At 38.3% G+C, this 22025-nt stretch overlaps 1 long non-coding RNA gene across 2 annotated transcripts; it reads left to right on the plus strand.

The window, feature by feature from the left end:
* Positions 1–357: 357 nt before the first annotated feature.
* Positions 358–19872, plus strand: LOC134740337 (uncharacterized). Of its 2 annotated transcripts, none has more exons than XR_010127735.1 (4): positions 358–458; positions 1353–1456; positions 2045–2152; positions 19560–19872. It is a non-coding gene; the product is annotated as an uncharacterized LOC134740337 (long non-coding RNA). The 2 variants fall into 2 exon arrangements; XR_010127734.1 differs by lacking the exon at positions 19560–19872 and adding an exon at positions 6221–6798.
* The last annotated feature ends 2153 nt before the right edge of the window (positions 19873–22025 follow it).

Here is a 22025-nt window from a genome sequence, read left to right on the forward strand (position 1 = left end):
CACACTCCAGTCCTTAGAACAGGGCCAAGCATAGCGTAATGTTACCAGTGGAGGGTCTTGACTATGAGTCGTCCAGGTTCTTGGCGTTTTGAACAAAGAATTGAACAAAATGCATAAAAAAATGAAAGAATGAAACAATAAAAGCATAGAATTATTGAAACAAAAGTACACTCCACAGAGTAGGAGTGGGACTGAGCAAGTGGCTCAAGAGAGCTAGTTACAGAATTTTCTGGGGCTTAAATACCCTTTAGAGGTTTCCCACTGGGTACTTGATTACACTCTATATAAAGGAAGGAGTGGCCCACCACATCATATTGGTTGTGGGAGACAACCAATTAGAGGCTGAAGTGAAGTTACAAAGTCACACAAGAAGAACTGGCCCTTGACCAGTCTGATTGGTTGCAGGAGGGGACCAATCAGAGGTACCTTCCATTTTTCATCTGCAACCAGGTGCAAAGGTAACTGATCGTTTTGTTACTTGGGTGTGGAGAGGTGGGGTTTTCCTTTTGATTCAGTTCTAGGAATTCAGCGTGAATCAGCCTTAGGTTCCCTACCTCTGGACCCTATTCTCCTGCCTGAGTAACTGCTTGTTAATTGTTACTGGATCATTTTACTATTATTTGCACCATTATAGTATTCATTGTTGTTGTTGTTGTTGTTGTTACATAAAGTTATTTAAGTGTGGTGCCTGGAGCAATGTGTTCATTGTGTGACCTTAGCCCAGCCGAATCTCACCCTTTTTTATATGTAACAATAGCAGGGAGGAGGGTTGGAGATAACACAAAAGATTAAACATGATAATCTCAAAATGAAATCATTTGTAAACTGTAAAGAGTGATTAAGTCATTAATTCGATATTGTTTATCTTATTTAAACTCAATTAAATAAAATTTGGCCCATTTGAACCTTCCTCTAGGTGTGGCCATTTGGTTGGGGACCAAGTAATATAAATAATGTGAGCTAATTAGAAACCATAATTGTAAAAGAATTTCTGAAACCTTTCATAGCCTAAGTTTTCAGTGTGGAAGCCTACAAATTCTGTAGCCTCAAGACTACTTATTTTCCCAGATGGCATTCCAGATATACCTAAAGTTTTGCAAAATCCATCCTCTTTAAGATGATGTGTAATTGAATAAAAAGAATGAAACTGACTCTGCAAATATTTGGTTAACACATTTACTCACTGCTCAGTACTTCAGTAATATAGCAGTGAGCAGAAGCAGGTTGAAAGAGTAAGTCCTGAAACTTCATTCACTGCAAATGGCTGTTACCTTGAGAGAACCACAAATTGGGAGTGAGTCCATGTATAACAAGCCCTTTTTTGGTTTGTTTGTTTTTACTTTCTCTTTCAGTAATGACATGGATCTGGAGAGATTCTCTTAGGAGAGAATCTGGCTAAGTGTCTAGCAGGATAATTGATTAACAAGATGTTTTGTTTTCATCATCTCAGAGATAAGTACAACTATTCTGTCATCTAATCTGCTAACTCCTACATTATCAATACGGTAGTAATAAATTATGAATAAACATAAAATATACAGAGATAGAAACTGCAAATTTATTTCAGAGAGCACAATTAAGGGACTGCTTTTATTATTTACACTGAATTATAAGCACAATTATTTCCTCCAACTATAACCACAGAAAGCACTTTAAATTAGGACGCTTGGGCTGAACAGCCCAGAAAATCAACTAGCCAGAAATTGAGATGAGCCTGTGGATAGAGTTTTAGGTCATGCTTCCAGTTCACATTCCAGCAGAGATAAATGTGAGGCCTGGGCAGCATTTAGATTTTGAGGTTTTTCACCCTTTGTTTTTTCCTTTGACTTTTAGCAGTAGCTAGCCATGATGAATGGCTATCAGTTACAATTAGGGTTGCCAGATAAAATATAAGGCTTCACGTTAAACTGATTTTCAGATAAACAATAAATAATCACTTAGTATAATTTGGCACATATACTAAAAATTTGGGTTATACTAAAAAAATTCATTGTTTATCTGAAATTCAAATATAATTAGACCCTCCATATTCTTTTTTAAACAGCTTTATTGAGGTATAATTGATATGCCAAATAGCTGGACACATTCAACTTGTACAATTTGATGAGTTTGGAGATACACATACATCTGTGAAACCATCACCAAAATCAAGGTAATACATATATCCGTCACCACTAAAAGTTTCTTCTTTCCCCCCCTTTTTTTTGTTATTTTGAATTTTGTGGTAAAAACACTTACCATGAGATGCTATTAAATTTTTACATGTACAATACTGAATTGTCAACTAAGGGCACTATATTGTAGAGTAGATCTCTAGAACTTGTTCATCTTAAAAAACTGAAGCTTCAAACCTATTGAACAACTCCCCATCCCCCTCTCTCCCAGGCTCTGGCAACCATCATTATACTCTGTTTCTGTGAATTGGACTATTTTATTTATTTATTTATTTTTATTTTTTGAGAGTGAGACAAGGTCTCACTTTGTCACCCAGGCTGGCATACAATGGTGCAATCATGGCTCACTGCAGCCTCAAACTCCTGGGCTCAGGTGATCCTTCTGCCTCAACCTTTCAAGTAGCTGGGACTACAGGCATAACGATCATGCCAATTTTTTTTTTTTTTTTGGTAGAGATAGGGTCTTACTATGTTGCTCAGGCTGATGCTAAACCCCTGGCCTCAAGTGATCCTCCTGGCTCAGCCTCCCAAAGCACTGGGATTATAGGCATGAGCCACCACACCTGGCCTGGTTGAACTATTTTAGATATTTCACCATGATTGCAATGGTACAATTATATCTCACTGTAGCTATTAAGCCAGTCACAGAAGACCAAATATCTCACTTACATGAGGCATACTCATATTTAGCATAACATCTTCCACATTCATCTATGTTGTCGAATTTTTATTTGCCAGCTCTGACAACCTTAGTTACAATCAATTTATGAGAAGGAATTATCTGCCTCCCTACATACATTTCCCAGTGAGGAGAAAATAAGTGATTCCCTCAGACACAGAGGTCCCAGACAGCCCCACTAGCTACATTTTCCTCTTCCAAGTACAGAAGGAAATAGCTCCTTTAATGTTAAGAAGGTACCAGTTGCTTCCTTTGCCTGATTAAACTTTTTTCCTGCCTTCCCCTTAACTCTTATTTAAGTGGGAGGAGAGAATGGAAAGGTAATTAAGCATTTCAACCCAACGCCAAAATACACAATTTGCTAAGCAAATGCTTGTAAAAGAGAGGCTTGTAACAGAAAGAAATTGTTCATTAATTTCCTTACACCCTTTTCTTTTATTAATGATTAATCTATTTTGGCAGTTAGCAGAAGACACTTCCCTCTGTTCTAGGGTATTTATATGAGTCATGTTGGAGGGAAAAACAAGGGTTTGGGATTCACACAAAGTAGTTTCAAATTCAGCCTCCAGGACATACAAGTTATATGAGCTCTGTTTCTTCATATTTTTATCTGTAAAATGGGACAATAACACAGTAATCACACTTACGGAACTATTGTGGGGGTTAAATGGTATGAGGTAGAAAAAGACACGAAATGTTGGGTTGGGATTTTCCTCCTCCTTCTCTTTCTGAATTTTTAGAATGCTTTGAAAGGTTTATTCATCCTTTCATCTTTTCATTTTTTAAAATATAAAAAGTCAAGGCACTGCCTCCTCTTCTCTCCACCAAGTGTATTTCCCTTGTCACTGCTTGAAGGTTCAGGATTATCTGCTTAGGAATCCTCTCTGTGATCTCTATCTATAATCACCCTTACCTTCACATGTGTCTGCCATATAAGCTTTATCTTTGGGGTAAGAATACTTGTAACTTCAAATCTGTAGATAATAAAATAGTCTATTTTTATACATGCCAAATACTTTTTGGAAGAGACCATCGAAAATTATTAAGTCACTCTCTGAGTTTGGAAGTAATGGTTAATGTTCACTCAATGTTATAAAGCTGTGAATGTTTCCAAATTTTGAAATATAAATATGCATTATGTTATTATAAAAATAAAATTGAGTATCAAAATATTAATAAGTTACTAAAGACCTCATAACCAGTCAGAGGCAGAAACAAACCTTGAATTTTGTTCTTCTGACTACAAATAGGGGCTATTTCCTTCTGGTATGCTGTCTCCTTGGTATGTTCCACTTGCCCTGGTGATCTTACAATGGATAATAATAAATATTCAAAAGTGAACAAACCCTGTCTTCCCCAATAGATCATAATGTCCTTGAGAATGGGAGCCATGCCCTGTACTTGCATAAGATGGTGTCATCTAGATCCTAAGTGCTTATTAAATGTTTATTGACTAAATGATTTCCTATTCACAATAACTCTTCATTATCTTTTTAATGGCCATGGTGGTCTGTCTGGAGTGGCCACTGCAAGGACACCATGAGCAGTGGGGGCGGTGCAGCCAGGGCTGCGCACTCTGTAGAGCCAACAGGGGCTGGAAATAGGTGATCCCGGCAGGAGCCCCGCACCCTACCGAGTTGGGGGTGGCAGAAGCCTGTGCTTCCAGGGGTGACTGCAGCCACCCAGCCGTGGCTCCAGACCCAGGCCTCCCTGTACTCTCAGGGGCCTGGACATCACCCTGTCCCCCCAGGCTTGGAAATGCTTGCTTCCAATCCCTGGCCTTTTCCAGCCCCCGCCTAACAGTGGAGCAAAGTTGTGGACATGTCCCGATAACCAAGCCTGGGCACTGTCGTGACCTGACCGGGTGTGCATGTGTTTGGGGCAGCACTGATATGCCAGCCTCCCCATTGCCTCTGCTCCCTCTGGAAACTGCTTCTAAGGCTAAAACTTTGAGCACCAACTAGCACGAGAGTGAGGATGTGGCCAGGGGTGGAAAGGCCTGAAGGTGGCTCTGGGCCTGCAGGCACTCCTCAGCATAGCCTGGGCACTGTGGACGGCATGTTGATGGTGGTGGGAGGCAGAGAGGTTCCTAGGTGGGAATGTACAGGTCCCCAGCAAAATCCAACCTTCCAGCCAGGGACATCCTGAAGCCTGGGGGCTGGGCTGCCCTTTCCAGGTGAAGTCTTCAACCTGGAGTGATAACTTTCTTGATGCTTTTCAGCCAATAGAGTGGTGCTTTCTCTGGGCCCACTCAGACTAATCAGCATGCACTTCCTCCATTCTGAGCCCATAAAAACTCAACTCAGCCAGATTCAGACAATGGTTGGGACTACCTGCCTGTGGATAGGAGCTACCCACTTCAGGTCTTCTCTCCACTGGGAGATGTTTGGTCACTCAATAAAGCTCTTCTCTGCCTTGCTCACCCTCCAGTTATCTGCTTAACCTCATTTTTCTGGGATGTGGGACAAGAACTCAAGACCCACCAAATGGCAGGAGCAAAAGGAGTTGTAACATGTTCCTGCCTGACTTGCTGAGCTGTAGGTAGACTGCAGAAGTGAAGAGTGGTTACTGTACTAGTCCATTTTGATTCTGCTGATAAAGACATACCCAAGACTGGGCAATTTACAAAAGAAAGAGGTTTATTGGACTTAGAGTTTCACGTGGCTGGGGGGGCCTCACAATCATGGAGGAAGCCAAGGAGAAGCCAGTCATATCTTACATGGATGGCAGCAGGCAAAGAGAGAGCTTGTGCAGGGCAACTCCTGTTTTTAAAACCATAAGATCTCGTGAGACCCATTCACTATCATGAGAATAGCACAGGAAAGACCCGCCCCCATAATTCAATCATCTCCCACCAGGTCCCTCACACAACAAGTGGGAATTATGGGAGCTACAAGATGAGATTTGGGTGAGGACACACAGCTAAACCATGTCAGTGAGCCTTCTAGGGGCCCAGACCTTGGGATTCCCCAAGCCAGAGCTTAACAATATAGACCTTCCACCCTTTGCCGGTAACAGATGGCTGCCCCATGTGACAAAAAGCAGCAGCAGGGCCAGGCCAGCCCAGGAGCCATGGGCCAGAGCGGGATGGTGAAACTGAAAGAGCTGCAACACAAAGGGGTTGAAACATGCCCCTCCACACATGGTCCCTGCCCGCCACTCCCCCCCCACCCTCCCCCGGCTGGCCAGGCTGCAGACAACAAGAAGAACAAGAAGGAGAAAAGAGCTGTGGCCCTTCTGGGAACCCAGACCTTGAGGCTCCCTGAGCCAGGGCTGTGACATGTTGTGACTTGTAACATCCTTTTTGGGGCTCTGCAGTTCCTGGCATCTCCAAACTTTCAGGCATCACTGTGTTTCCCTCATCCAGATGCTGGTGCCTGCAGTGGAAGCTGCTTGAGATACATCTGGTCCAGTCACAGCCTTGATTGGAGCCAGTGCCTGTGCCAGCACTTGGAGCTGCCTGCCCCACCTCAGCAGCCAGCATGCCTGATTGTGCACAGAGGCCAGACCTGTGCTCACTCACTGACACACCCCTCACCACTCCGTGCCTGGCTCACCCTTGGCAGGCATGGGATCCCGGCCAGTGGCATGAGCCAAAAACAGCCTGCTGGGCCAAGTGGGTAAAACAAACCCAGTGGGTGCGAGCAAGACTCAAGCAGAGGCACCACCAGCCGCAGAGGCACCACCAGCCGCTGAGGCACGACCAGCCACAGAGGTTTCTGGCTGGCGAAGCAACACCTGAAGAATCCTATGACATTTTCCTGACTTTGAAATTTACCCACTTAGTCAAGAAAATATGAAGCTATTCATTCCCTTTACTTGTCTAGCGGAATATTTCCACATAGAAGATTTTAGTCTTTGTCATCAAGACTGCATAACATTTAACACCCCTTCCACCACATCAAAATGCTACTTATACATACATAATAAACACTCAGAGAGGAATGCTGCCTTAGACATCATCTTTTCTTCCCTCTGTCTAAAGCATGAATGTCCTTAGATGTTCATTCAAAATTAGTGCCAGGGAGTGCTATTTGGCAAGGCCACTTGGAATATAGTAATTAATTAGAGTGCGTTTATTAAATTAAGCTGAAACTATCCTCTCTAACTTTCACTGATTATTCAATATATAAGCCATGGGGACTCAAATAAATTCTCTTCCTTTCTACTTTAGAATTGCTTTTGAAGTGCTTTTAGATATATCTGGACCTCCTAAATATTCCTTTTTCCTTTCTTTTGGCTGGATATTTTTTAAAAAATTAAGCCCTCTCCTCAAATTCTAGAACATCCAACTTTTAATTTCCTGCCTTGCATTTGATATCTTAAAGTAATGTGAATAGATGAGTAAGGGTAATATCAACTGTAACAAATGCATTCAAAAATATATATAATGTCTTAAATACGATAGAAGTTTATTTATCACTCATGTTATTGGTGGGCAGCTCGTTTTGACTTGGTGTTATGGACAGCTAGGAGGTTCACACCCCTTGGCTCTCTGATCCCCCAAGGTTTCATTATCATTGTTTGCATCCAACAGATAAAAGGAGACAGAAGAGTGTGGAAAAGAAATATTACTTAAAAACTCTTTTCTAGATACTCATCACTTCTGTTTACACTCTAAGACAAAAAAAGAAAAAAAAAGAATCAATCACATGGTTATCTCTGAATGCAAGGAGGCCACGGAGGATGACACTCGGAAGGATGGTCTCCTCTTGGGTTGTCACTTCCCTGGAACAACCTTACATTATTACTAAAGGGGAGAGAAAATTGTGCGTGTGACAGTAACCTTATCTGCCATAGTGTGAGGGTAGATCAGATTTAGCAACCGAGTAGCAAAGTGCCAGAAGCCTCAGGTTAACAAGAATTTCTCCTTTATATGTCTTCTTCTTCTTTTTTTTTTTTTCTTTTTCTTTTATTATTATTATTATTATTATTATTATACTTTAGGTTTTATGGTACATGTGCGCAATGTGCAGGTAAGTTACATATGTATACATGTGCCATGCTGGTGCGCTGCACCCACCAACTCGTCATCTAGCATTAGGTATATCTCCTAATGCTATCCCTCCCCCCTCCCCCCACCCCACAACAGTCCCCAGAGTATGATGTTCCCCTTCCTGTGTCCATGTGTTCTCATTGTTCAATTCCCACCTATGAGTGAGAATATGCGGTGTTTGGTTTTTTGTTCTTGCGATAGTTTACTGAGAATGATGATTTCCAATTTCATCCATGTCCCTACAAAGGACGTGAACTCATCATTTTTTATGGCTGCATAGTATTCCATGGTGTATATGTGCCACATTTTCTTAATCCAGTCTATCACTGTTGGACATTTGGGTTGGTTCCAAGTCTTTGCTATTGTGAATAATGCCGCAATAAACATACGTGTGCATGTGTCTTTATAGCAGCATGATTTATAGTCCTTTGGGTATATACCCAGTAATGGGATGGCTGGGTCAAATGGAATTTCTAGTTTTAGATCCCTGAGGAATCGCCACACTGACTTCCACAAGGGTTGAACTAGTTTACAGTCCCACCAACAGTGTAAAAGTGTTCCTATTTCTCCACATCCTCTCCAGCACCTGTTGTTTGCTGACTTTTGAATGATTGCCATTCTAACTGGTGTGAGATGGTATCTCATTGTGGTTTTGATTTGCATTTCTCTGATGGCCAGTGATGTTGAGCATTTTTTCATGTGTTTTTTGGCTGCATAAATGTCTTCTTTTGAGAAGTGTCTGTTCATGTCCTTCGCCCACTTTTTGATGGGGTTGTTTGTTTTTTTCTTGTAAATTTGTTGGAGTTCATTGTAGATTCTGGATATTAGCCCTTTGTCAGATGAGTAGGTTGCGAAAATTTTCTCCCATTTTGTAGGTTGCCTGTTCACTCTGATGGTAGTTTCTTTTGCTGTGCAGAAGCTCTTGAGTTTAATTAGATCCCATTTGTCAATTTTGGCTTTTGTTGCCATTGCTTTTGGTGTTTTAGACATGAAGTCCTTGCCCATGCCTATGTCCTGAATGGTAATACCTAGGTTTTCTTCTAGGGTTTTTATGGTTTTAGGTCTAACATTTAAGTCTTTAATCCATCTTGAATTGATTTTTGTATAAGGTGTAAGGAAGGGATCCAGTTTCAGCTTTCTACATATGGCTAGCCAGTTTTCCCAGCACCATTTATTAAATAGGGAATCCTTTCCCCATTTCTTGTTTTTGTCAGGTTTGTCAAAGATCAGATAGTTGTAGATATGTGGCATTATTTCTGACGGCTCTGTTCTGTTCCATTGATCTATATCTCTGTTTTGGTACCAGTACCATGCTGTTTTGGTTACTGTAGCCTTGTAGTATAGTTTGAAGTCAGGTAGTGTGATGCCTCCAGCTTTGTTCTTTTGGCTTAGGATTGACTTGGCGATGCGGGCTTCTCTCTAAGCCCCAGCTGTGCCACCCTCTCCATTACTCTCACCCTCTCCCGTGACTTTCTACTCTGATCAATTAAAAGACTCACTCAATATTTTGTGTGACCCTACGAAAGGAAAAAAAACCACTGCTGATTATTCTGGCACCGTTCTTTCAGAGCACAGTGACTGTATGATATATCCCAATATCTGAAGTTTTAAAATTGGGAAAAAAAAGCATCTTAGAATCACAACGTATGGTATCTGCTGTCTTATACAAACACACAGATGCACACACTGCAATGCATAGCTTGTTCTATTTTCTATTTCAGAACTTCCATGTATTATTCCCTTAATCTAATATACCTAAAGCTCATAGGAGATTGTTTTAACAATCTGGGAATCTCTCAATCACACGACACTTATCTATCATACCCCTTGTAACATGTTGTTACAAAGAATGTAGCTCAAAACCTTGCTTTCTGAATTTTCTGAATCAGTCTGAAAATCATACTCCTTGTAACACAGTATGAAACATACTCCTTGTATCTCAGTCTGAAAATGATACTCCTTGTTACAAGTCAGCAGAGACATGAAGGACAGGAGAGGCAATGGAGTCTCCAAGGCTCTAGCCACACCCAGCATACACTGATGGAGACAAAACAAAAACAAACAAAAAAACACACAAAGAAACTGTTTTCTTTGTATTACCCACAGTTCTCAACTTTATTGATATGTACTGAAACTTAAAACTAGAAAATCTTCTCTTTTTTGTAAAGAGAAGAGAGATGAGTACAATTAAATTCCCGGACTTTTTCTCTCACCAAGTCACCATTTCACTGTCCAGCCACACCAACAGTTCAGCGTTCTCTTGGCAGTACAGGCCAAAAGCTTCCAAATAGACTCTGAAAGTGGCTATGCAGCCATGACAAGTGACGAGAACCCCTTGTTTCTGACAGGAAAACAACTCAGGAGCTGCTTGCCACTTTCACTGGGGCCTTTTGGAAAGCCTCACTTCGATGGGCCCTAGAGGTGCATTGCTGAGGGGGGAGATGAGAGAGCTCAAGAGGCTTGTGGAATGTGAGCCATGGCTTTTGAAATTACTTCTTCCTGTGGGCTGATTTTGCAGTTTGATTTTACTTTTAAGAGAGGAAATACAGAGCCAGTCTCCACTAACACTTTAACTCATTTGCCAGAAGAAAATCATACCAGAAAGCAACAGAGTTACCCCAAAGGCCCTGGAGTGGGCGGGGGGGTGGGAGAAGCAGAGGCAATGGGGGAGGGAGAAGAGAAGGAGAAGAAAACAGGGGACTGTGGAACTGCAGCCCAAGAAAAACCTATAAACCTTTAATCCCTTACACACTACAAAGTGATTAAACTCACCTACCTCACACCTGCCTTAGAAAGAATGCAGATATATGGAAGAAGAGAATATTTGCAAACTGCACTTTGGACCCATGAAAAGTTCATTTGGAATTCAGAAGGCTGATCCCACTTAGGGTTCTGGCTGCAAACCCTATATACACGGGTTCTGGCTGCAAAATTGGAGGGGAAATGTATGAGCCATTATGAACCAGAAACCTGTCTTGCGTTTCTCCAGAGAAAGTAGACTATGAACAATCCAAAGAAAGTGGTGGATGGTTTCTGGAAGAACAAGTCTGCACCAGAGAATAAAATGGCATTCCTTAGGGTTGCTGAGGATTTTCTTCGATTGTATTCTGCTAATGTGTGTGCAAGGCAGATATAACACATTTGTGGAAGGCTCTAGAGGCATTTTCTACAAATTTTGTCCTGGTTTCAGGTAGTTTTCTTCTCCCCTTATTTTAATGTCATTATTATAAGTTGGACTTAAAAAATTGACATAAGAGTTGTTTGTGTCTTTTATAGAACTTTTTATACAATACCAAGTTAGTTGAGTTCACTACATTTGTTTCTTTTTTGTGTATAATACATTCATTTTATTCTCTAATGATTTCAATATGCGTTTCCAAAAAATTTGGAAATGCCACTCAGTATAATCTTATCACTCTTCTTTTACTTTTTAAACTTTTAAAACTATTTTTCAAGTGATAAGGTAGTTAATATAATTGTTCCAATAGATAATTAGTCACAGAGTACAATAAGCATCTGGAAACTCAATACATCAGTGACAAAAGAATATGATGAAGGAAAACTAAACAATTGCCTGGCCAATATAAGTATGCAGTAAAATTAGGATTCTTAAATGGTTTTGTGAAAGAATAACAATCCAAAGACTTTGCATTTCTATAGTGTCATTATCATCATCATTATTAAGATTTTTATTATTGAGTCTGATCTTATGAAAAGACAAAGAAAATAATACACTATCTGGGAGTAATTTGTTCCCCCATATGATGTGAATTAACTTTTCCTGGAGAACAGGGTTCTGTTCCAAGCTCTGAGAAGAGATAATCTCTGGGGAGCTCATGCTAATGTGAATGCAGCAGCAGAGGCTGCAGCCAGGAAGCAGAAGATTGTGAGGCCATCCTTTAACCAAAAGGAATCTGTCTCCTGCAGCTCACAGAAGCTCCCCGCTCCCCCTCTGACTTAGTGCACATTCATTCCCAAAGTATTGCAATCCCTCTGGGCCTCCTGATGAGCTAGATTACTCCAATACATCCTGCAGAGATTGCAGAAAGTCTAGTTTTCCCAGGAGTGACACAGCAGAAACAGCAGGGACTTGATATTCTACCTATGTTTCTGACATGTTACCTGAGCACACAGTAGGGAAGAGGGAAAGAGTGGTTTCCTTTTTTTTTTTTTTTTTTCCAGCCAGTCTTTCACTTCCCTTAGTTCCCCTAGGGACTTTCACGACCCTTGATGCCCACTATTTGCTTTACATATGCAAACCAAGTCAACACAAATCATATCACAACCCTATCTCTGGCACAAATGCCATCAATTCATGACTGAGAGAATCTAAAGTTCAAGAGCAGAGGATTTATATCAAACCAACACCCTCACTTATTAGCAATGTCACCTTGGGCAAATCACGTAACAGCTTTAGTGATACAATGTAAATGTCCAATAAATGGTAGCTTTTAATATTATTTAATGCTGTATTAAGGAATAATATGTATGTTCTTTTTAATGTTTTTATTTTTTATTGATACATAATAGATGTACATATTTGGGGGTGCATGTGATAATGTAATATATTCACATAATTAGTAAAGATTAAATCAGTGTAATTGGGATATCCATCACCTTAAATATGTGTCTTTTCTTTATGCTAGAAACATTTGCTAGCTATTCTGAAATATACAATAGATTATCCTAAACTGTAGTCAGCCTACTATCTATCAAACACTAGGTCTTAATTTCTTCTATCAAACTGTATATTGTATTCATTAATCAACTTCTCTTCATCCTCCCCGCTCTACCCTTCTTGGCCTCTGATTACCATCATTCTAATCACTATCTTCATGAGATCCACATTTTTAGCTCCCACAAATGATTGAAACCATGTGATATTCATCTGTCTGTGTTTGGCTTATTTCACTTAACATAATGACCTCCAGTTCCACTTAGACTGAGTCCATATTTTGGCTATTGTAAATTCAGTGCTGCAATAAACATAAGAGTGCACATATCTTTTCTGTATATTGATTTCCTTTCTTTTGGATATATAACCAGTAGCAGAATTGCTGGATCATATGGTAGTTATGTTTTAACTTTTTTGGAGAAGCTCCATACACTTTTCCATAGTGGCTATACTAAGTTACATTCCCACCAACAGTGTAGGAGGATTCCCCTTTCTCCACATCCTCACCAGCATCTGTTATGCCTGTTTTGTTGATAAAAGCCATTTTATCTGGGGTGAGATATTTCACTGTGGTTTTAATTCGCATTTTCCTGATGATTAGTGATGTTTCATAGACCGGTTAGCCATGTGTATGTTTTCTTTTAAGAAATACCTACTCAGGTATCTACTCAGATATTTTCTATATTTTCTCCATTTTAAAATCAGATTCTCTTTTTTTTTTTTTTTTTGCTATTGTGCTGTTTGAATTCCTTATATATGCTGGTTATTAGTCCCTAGTCAGATAGATAGATTGCAAATATGTTCTCCCAGTCTGTGTGTTGCCTCTTCACTTTGTTGATTGTTTTCTTCACTGTGTAGAAGCTTTTTGGCATGTTGTAATCCCATTTGTCATTTTTGCTTCAGTTGCCTGTGCTTTTGAAGTCTTACCCACACACAAAAAAAATTTGCCTAGACCAATGTCCTACAGTGTCCCCTAAAGTTCTCTTCTAGTAGTTTCAAAATCTCAGGTATTAGATCAAAGTTGTTAATATATTGTGATTTGATTTTTGTATATGATGAAAAATAGGAGCCTAGTTTCATTCTTCTGCATATGGTTATCTAGTTTCCTCAGTACCATTTATTGAAGACACTGTCGTTTTCCCACTGCATGTTCTTGGAAACTTTGTCAAAAATGAGTTGGCTCTAAATACATAGATTTATATCTGGGTTCCCTATGTGTCTGTTTTTATGCCAGTATTATGCTGATTTAAGTTTCTACAGCTTTACAGTATGCTTTGAAGTCAGATAGTGTGATGCCTTCTGCTTTGTTCTTTTTACTCTGGATTACTTTGGCTATTTGAGGTCTTTTGTGGTTCCATATAAATTTTAGAATTTTTTTTTATTTCTATGAAGAACATTATCAGTATTTTGATAAGTATTGCATTGACTCTATAAATTGCTTTAGGTAGAATTGTCATTTTAACAATATTGATTCTGCCAATTCATGAACATGAAATGTCTTTCCAGCTTGTAGTATCCTCTTCAATTTCTTTCATCAGTGTTTTATAGTTTTCCTTGTATAAATCTATAATTTCTTGGGTCAGATTGATTGCTAAGTATTTTATGTTTTTCGTAGATATTGTAACTGGGATTGCTTTCTTGATTTCATTTTCAGATTGTTTGTTGTGTATATATAAATGCTACTAATTTTTGTACGTTGATTTTTAATCCTGGACATTTACTGAATTTGTTTCTTGGTTCTATTTGATGGAATCTTTAGGTTTTCGAAGTATAAGATCATGTTGTCTGTCAACAAGCTTAATTTGACTTTTCTTTCCAATTTGCATTTTTCTTTTTCTTTTTTCTTTTTTTTTTTTTTTTTTTGAGATGGAGTTTTGCTCTTGTTGCCCAGGCTGGAGTGCAATAATGCGATCTCAGCTCACTGCAACCTCCGCCTCACAGGTTCAAGCGATTCTCCTGCCTCAGCCTCCCAAGTAGCTGGGATCATAGGCATATACCACCACACTCGGCTAATTTTGTGCTTTTAGTAGAGACAGGGTTTCACCATGTTGGTTAGGCTGGTCTCAAACTTCTGACCTCAAGTGATCCACCCAGGTCGGCCTCCCAAAGTGCTGGGATTACAGGCGTGAGTCACCGTGCCCAGCCACATTTTCTTTGTTTATTTCTCTTTACTAATTACTTAGGCTAGGACTTCCAGTATTATGTGGAACAAAAGTAGCAAAAGTGGCTTTCCTTGTTTTGTTCCAGATCTTAGAAGAAAGGTATTAAATTTTTCCCCAGTTAGTACAATGTTAGCCATGAGTTTGTCATATATGGTCTTTATTATGTTGAGGTCAGTTCCTTTTATACCCAGTTTGATAAAAGAATGTTATCACAAAAGGCCGTTGAATTTTATCATCAAATGTTCTTTCAGCATCTATTGAAATTATACATCTTTTGTTCTTGGTTCTGTTAATGTAATGTATCACATTTATTGATTTACATATGTTGAATTATTTTTGCATCCGGGGATGAATCTTAATCAATCACGGTGAATAATTTCTTTAATGTGTTGTGGAATTCAGTCTGCTAGTATTTTATTGGGGATTTTTGCATCTGTGTTCATCAGTGATATTTACCTGTAGTTTGTTATTGTTGCTGTTCTGCTCTTGTCTGGTTTTGGAACTACAGTAATGCCTGACTTGTAGAATAAGTTTGGAAGTATTCCTTCCTCTTCAGTTTTTTTGAAGAGTTTAATTAGGACTAATACTAGCTTTTCTTTAAATGTTTGGTAGAATTCAGTAGTGAAACCATCAGGTCCTAGGCTTTACTTTGGTGGGAGACTTTTTATTATGGCTTCAATTTTATTACTTATTATCGGTTTGCTAAGATTTTCTATTTCTCAAGGTTCCATCTTGGTAGGTTGTATGTGTCCAGGAATTTATCTATTTATTCTAGGTTTTCAAATTTGTTGGCATTTATTTATGTTAATAATGATCTCTAATGATTCTTTGTATTTCTGTGGTCTCAGTTGTTTCATTTCTATTTTCATTTCTAATTTTACTTATTTGGTTCTTTTTTTTTTTTGTTAGTCTAGCTAAAGGTTTGTTGATTTTGTTTCTTTTTTCAAAAAGCCAAATTTTTGTTTTGTTCATCTTCCATATTGTTTTTCTAGTCTCAATTTCATTTGTTTCTGCTTTGTTCTTCATTATTTCCTTCCTTCTACTAATTTTTTTTTCCTCCATGAGGTACACCCTTAAGTTATTTGAAGTCTTTCTACTTTTTTGATATAGCTGTTTATTTCTATAAACATCCCTCTTAGTAGTGCTTTTGCTGGGCCCTTAGATTTGATATGTTGTATTGCCATTTTTATTTGTTTCAAGAAATTGATTGATTTCCTTTATAATTTCTTCATTGACCACTTGGTCATTTAGGAGCATGTTGTTTAAGTTTCCCATGTTGGTGTATTTTTTGAGGTTCCTCTTGTTATTGATTTCTAATTTTATTCCATTATGGTCAGAAAAAATACTTTATATGATTTCTACTCTTTCAAATTTCTTGAGACTTGTTCTGTGGCCTAAGATATGGTCTATTCTGGAGAAAGTTCCAATTGCTGATGAAAAGAGTGTGTATTCTGCACCAGTTGGAGGCAACATTCTATAAATGTCAGTTAGGACTACTTGGTCTACTAAGTAATTAACAACAATATTTCTTTGTTGGTTTTCTCTCTGGATGATCTGTCCATTACTGCTCATGAGGAGTTAAAGTCCCCTACCATTATTGTATTTCAGTCTATCTCTCTCTTTACATCTATTAAAGTTTGCTTTATCTACTTGAGGGCACTGATGTTGGGTGCATAGATATTTATAATTGTTACATCCTTTTGCTGAATTGACCTATTTTTCATTATATAGTAACCTTGTCTCTTCTTACAGTGTTTGATTTGTAGTCTATTTTATCTGATATAAGTATAGCTACTCCTGCTCTTTTTTGGTTTCCAGTTGCATGGAATATCTTTTTTAACTCTTTCACTTTCAGTCTCTATGTGTCTTTATAGGTAAAGTGGGTTTCCTATAGACTTTTTAATTGGAGAATTCAGTCCATTTACATTCCTTGTTACTGATGAGTAGAGATTTACTACTGCCATTTTGTTGTTTGTTTTCTGGTTGTTTGTAACCTTTTCTTTCTTCTTTCCTTTGACACTGTCTTCCTTTGTGGTTAAGCAATTTTCTCTGGTAGCACACTAGAACTCAGCACTTTTTATTTTTAATTAATCTATTATAGGGTTTTTTCCACTGTGGTTACCATGAGGTTTACAAAACACCTCTTATGAATATAATAAGTTATTTTTAAAAGGTGACAACTTAGATCATAAAGAATAGACACAAAGTGAACATTAAAAAATACTTCTATAATTTAACTCCATCACCCCCAAGCAAACAAACATTTTGACTTTATTTTGTCTTAATGTACATATTCCTATATTACCTATTTCTTAACAGGTTGCTGTAAGTTTTATTACTTTGATACATTTGTCTTTTGGGCTTCATACTAGAGTTATGAGTGGATTGCACATCACAATTACGGTATTACATATTTGTGTATCTGCTCATGTACTTAATTTTACTAGTGTAGGTTTTGTACCTTCAAATGTTTTCTTTTGGCACGTTAGTAATTTTTCTTTTAGATTTAAGAACTCCCTTTGGCATTTATTATAAGGCAAGTCTGGTGGTAGTGAACTCTCCCAGGTTTTGTCTGGAAAAATCTTTCTCTCACCTTTATATTTGGATACCTTTGTTGGACACACTATTCTTAGATGCCAGGTTTTTTCTTTGAGCACTTTGAAATGTTGTTTCACTCCCTCCCAGCCTCTGTATTTTCTGTTGAGAAGGCTGTTGCCTGATCACTGGAGCTCCTTTATATGTTATTTGCTTCTTTTGTTTTGGTGCTGCTGCTTTTAGAATCCTCTCTTTGTCCCTGTCCTTTGAGAATTTGCTTGTTATATATGTTGGTGTTGTCCTATTTGTTTTGAATCTGTTTGGTGTTCTCTGATATTCCTGTACCTGGATATTTGTCTCTTTCTCAAATTTTAGAAAGTTTTATGTTATTATTTCTTTGAATAAGCTTTCTACCCCTTGCTCCTGCTTAACTCCCTCTTGAACACCAAGATTCTTAGATTTGGTCTTTGAATTAATTCACTATCTTGCATGCGACCTTCATTACTTTTTACTCTTTTTTCTGTTCTGAATGTTTATGTTCAAGTAGCCTATCTTCAAGCTCACAGATTATTTCCTCTACTTGATTCATCCTGCTGTTGATGTCCTCTAACAAATTTTAAAGTTCAGCAAATGCATTTCTCGGTTCCAATATTTCTGTTTGATTTTTTAAATTATTTTAATATCTTTGTTAAATTTTTCTGATAAATTTCTGAATTGTTTTCTTTGTAATTTTGAAGATCACTGAATTTTCTAAAACTGTCATTTTTAACTCTTGGTCAGAGAGTCCACATATTGCCGTCTCATTAGAGCTAGTTACTGGTTCCCTGCTTTGTTCATTTGAGAACATCATGGTTCCCTGTTTGTTGTTGATTTTTGGGGATCCATATCTGTTTCTTTGTATTAAAGGATTAGTTATTTGTTCTAGTTTTCTCTATCTGGCTTGTTTTACTTTTTATTGAATATCATTGCCTAGAAATTCTTTGTAATTTACCTATTCTTTTCTTTTTTTTCTGCTAGGTTGCTGCCTCCTTCTGAGTACTAGATGGCACTGGCACCTTAAACCCACATTGGCCTCAGTTTTAGTAAATAGAGTGCTGCCCATCCTAAATGGGAGAGGTCCCAAAGGGAAAATCTTGATAGTGTGGGAAGGCTGGCTAGTGGTTTCTGTCCATGGTTAACTGTGGATAAAACCTCTTATAGTATGGTGCTGCCGAAGAGCCACTCTGATTTGGCTATGGCCTAGTTACAGGGCAGAATTTCCAGGGCTCTGGGTGATACATCCACCTCCCACTTTGTCTCTGGCTATGCTCAAGGATATTTCTCCCTTTAGTCGCTCTCAATCCTTCCTTTGGGTTGAAGCAGGGACTGGTCCCCTGACAGGGAATTCTAGATAGTAGGAAGCTGCTTGTCCACCTCAATCTCACTTTTTCCGGTGTAGAAACCATGAGTCAGAGGGAAGAGTCCTGTACATTTTGTGACAGACATACTGGAAGAAGGGCCACCACAAATATGAAATTTCAATTCTCTTACCATCTGCTCAGAGTTGCTTCACTTCTCTGTGGCCCTAGAAACTATCTCATTCCCATATTTGACTTCTGGGATATTGCTGGTGATAATCTCAGAACTGTATATTTGTTTTTCATTTTCTTCGGGGTAGGGATGAAGCCAGCTTGCTTCTACACTGCCATTTTAGAACCAGAAGTCTGAAGGGTAAGGTTTTTAGCTCTGGCAAATTGTCACATTGAGCAAAATTTTTCCATTGCATGAGATACTATAAGTTAGGCATGTGGAAAGGGCTCATTGTTTTATCAAGAGTCTTTTTTTGCATTAACTTAAATCAACTTGATTTAGGTTCAGCAAAAGAAAAATAAGACAGAGTAGAGGAGTGCGATATATAGGTATCAGTATTTCTTAGAATCAAAGTAGCTGAATCTCTAGAGCACCAGTGTCTAATAGAAGCCTAATAGGAAACACATTAATAAGGCTAGATTTCCTAGTAGCCACTTAGAAAAGTAAAAGGGAATAAAGTTAAATTGATTTTAACCCAACATATCCAAAATATTGTCATTTCAACATGGAATAAATATAAAATATTGATGAAATTTTAAAACTATTTTTTGCACCAAGTTTCTGAAATCTAATGTATATTTTACATGTACAGACAACTTAATCTGGACTAGCCACATTGCAAGGACTTAGTAGCCATAGGTGACTACCATGTTGGAAAGCAGCTCTAGAGATTCCTGAAACTAAGAACTAGACAGCTGTCTGTAATCAGGTAGCAGTTTCTCTGCTTGATTCTCTTCTGTTCTCTACTCATATTCTTATTCCTTTGCAGAACAACTTTCTCTGATCTCTGTGGACATGCTTAAAATGGCTGACTCACACAGCAAGCGTATCTAACTGTACCTAAAATCAACCCACATTCAGATGCTAACTGTAATCCTATTCCCTGATCCATCATGAAAAAGAATCTGACTGACATAACTTGTCAAGTGTTCACCCCAGCTTCTATCAACTATGGGGAAGTAAGGGCCAGAAGAGGTGTAACCATCATGGCTACCAGGCTTTGAAATATTTACATTACATACTGCATTTATTAAAATACAAATTAAATCTGCAATAAAACACTAATTGACCATTCTTTGGGATTCCTTCTATGGGTAATATTTTCTGCAAAAAATGTTAACCTCTCCCTTAATGGTAATGATTAAGCTAAGCTGGTGCTTGATCTTTATTTTGATTTTTTTGTTTGTTTGTTTTAGCTGTGAACATTGGACAGTCCATGAAATTAATATACTGAATCAGGGATCAGCAAATTTTTTTTAAAAGGCCAGGCAGTAAATATTTTCAGCTGTATGAACCAAGAAACACAATTGAGGATATTGCATAGATATAGTGTAACCATTTTAAAATCTTAAAACCATTCCCAGCTTACAAGCATACAAAAAATAGGGGACAAGCCAGATATGCTGTACAGGCATAGTTTGCAGACCCATGTCCCACATATTTCTGTTCCTATCATCTATAGGTACTAAGTGATGGTCTCCAGGTATAAGCCTGGCTCTTTCACTGCACCATGAAAACCTGTAACAGACCTTAATGTGAGCAGCATGATGAAGTTCAGCTTCACTATTCCAAAATTAAAAAGAAAGAGACTGTTCTGTGATGAAGCAAACTCATTCCCAACACTAAATGGGCCACACTCCCTCCTGCTGCTTTGCTACTTTTAGGTTTCCTATAGTCTGGGCCTTTGAGGGGACATTTGTGTGACACACACAGAGATGGCAGAGCTTTTGAGGAAACTCACCTCCTAAGAGGGCATGCTTCTGAAATGCCCAGTCACAGATCCTAGCACACCCCCAGGTGAGCTACCGTTATAACTTTTTCACTAGCAATTATTCTCACCAGTAATATGTCAAGCCACTTCTCAGGACAGTTAGATACACAAGAGAGTATTCTATATTTAACCCTGTTATCTTGGGCACATAACCTCTTTAAGCCCATGTCCCACTATATAAAAATTAGAGTTGAATGCCTACCTCACAGGGCAGCCATTAGGACTAATGCAAATAAAACACTTAGCACTGTGCTTGGCATATATTCAGCCACTAAATATATGCAGGCAGTGATGATGATGATATGATGATGGTGATGATGGCAGTAATGATTAAGATTCAGAAGGCCAAACCAAGAGTTTCTCCTAGAAACACATGAAGTTACCTTCAGGAAATCTAAGTTGCAAGTGCCTTAGTCCCATTAACAGACATGCTGATATTTGAAGCTTACTGATATGATCCAGATTTGGAATTATCACATTAGTCACCACTCTGCAATTTCTCATCATTCCAATTTCAGATATTTTAGTGAGGGAAAAAATTTCCCAGCAATGTGTTCTGTGAAAAACTAGTTTTTTGGATTGAATGGCTTACATACACATGCGCAAAAACACCATACATACATAGGTTCTGTGGACAAACAAGTTGGAGAGATACTGAGCTAAATAAAGTTAAACACTTTTCATATCAGTTATTTTTAAAGCACATTTATTATGACAATTTACATTGTGACTCTCTATGAAGAAACTAAAGAAAAAGTAAGACTTCCCAAATTCATTAATAGAGGCAGTCTTTTATTCAGTGATCTGCTTGTTGTATCAGCTTTCTATGGAACACATTTTCAAAATGATGACATTAAAAATGAGCATTTATTGATCAATTAATATATGCTATACTGTCTGCTAAGAACTTTTATTTAACTTACAAAATAACTTTATGAGGTAGGTACTATTCTAGCACCAATTCACAAATGAGGAAACTTCTCAGGAAAACTTAAATTTCCCACATTCAGACGGCAGAATCTGTATTTGAACCAAGTAACCCGAATTTAGAGCCTGTGCTCTTGATCCATGTAAGTAATGAAATATGGAGAAAACTGATACATCATGTCCTATAGTCTAGATTAGGAACTGGATGGAGACAAATCAGAAGGGGAAAGTGGATGTTTTACATTCCTAACAATAACTCCCAAAACTGCTTCTCCTTTATTTTAAATGGAAGGTTCCTCTCCATCCATTTTTTTTTTTTTTTTTGCCAATTTGAGAATTATCTCACTTTTGTCCCGAACCATTAGATTTAATAATACTGGATTCTGATTCTCAGAGTGAATGTTTCTATTTTCAAGGTTAACTGTCTGTTGGAGTGTTTATGGTATAAGATCATATTCTTAGAAACATAGGATCCTGTCTTTGGTACTGGCTGTTCCATTCAATAGCTCTGAGACCTTGAGCACATTATAGGACTTT

This window comes from Pongo pygmaeus, chromosome 9 (genome assembly GCF_028885625.2).
Source record: "Pongo pygmaeus isolate AG05252 chromosome 9, NHGRI_mPonPyg2-v2.0_pri, whole genome shotgun sequence".
Taxonomy (NCBI): domain Eukaryota; kingdom Metazoa; phylum Chordata; class Mammalia; order Primates; family Hominidae; genus Pongo; species Pongo pygmaeus.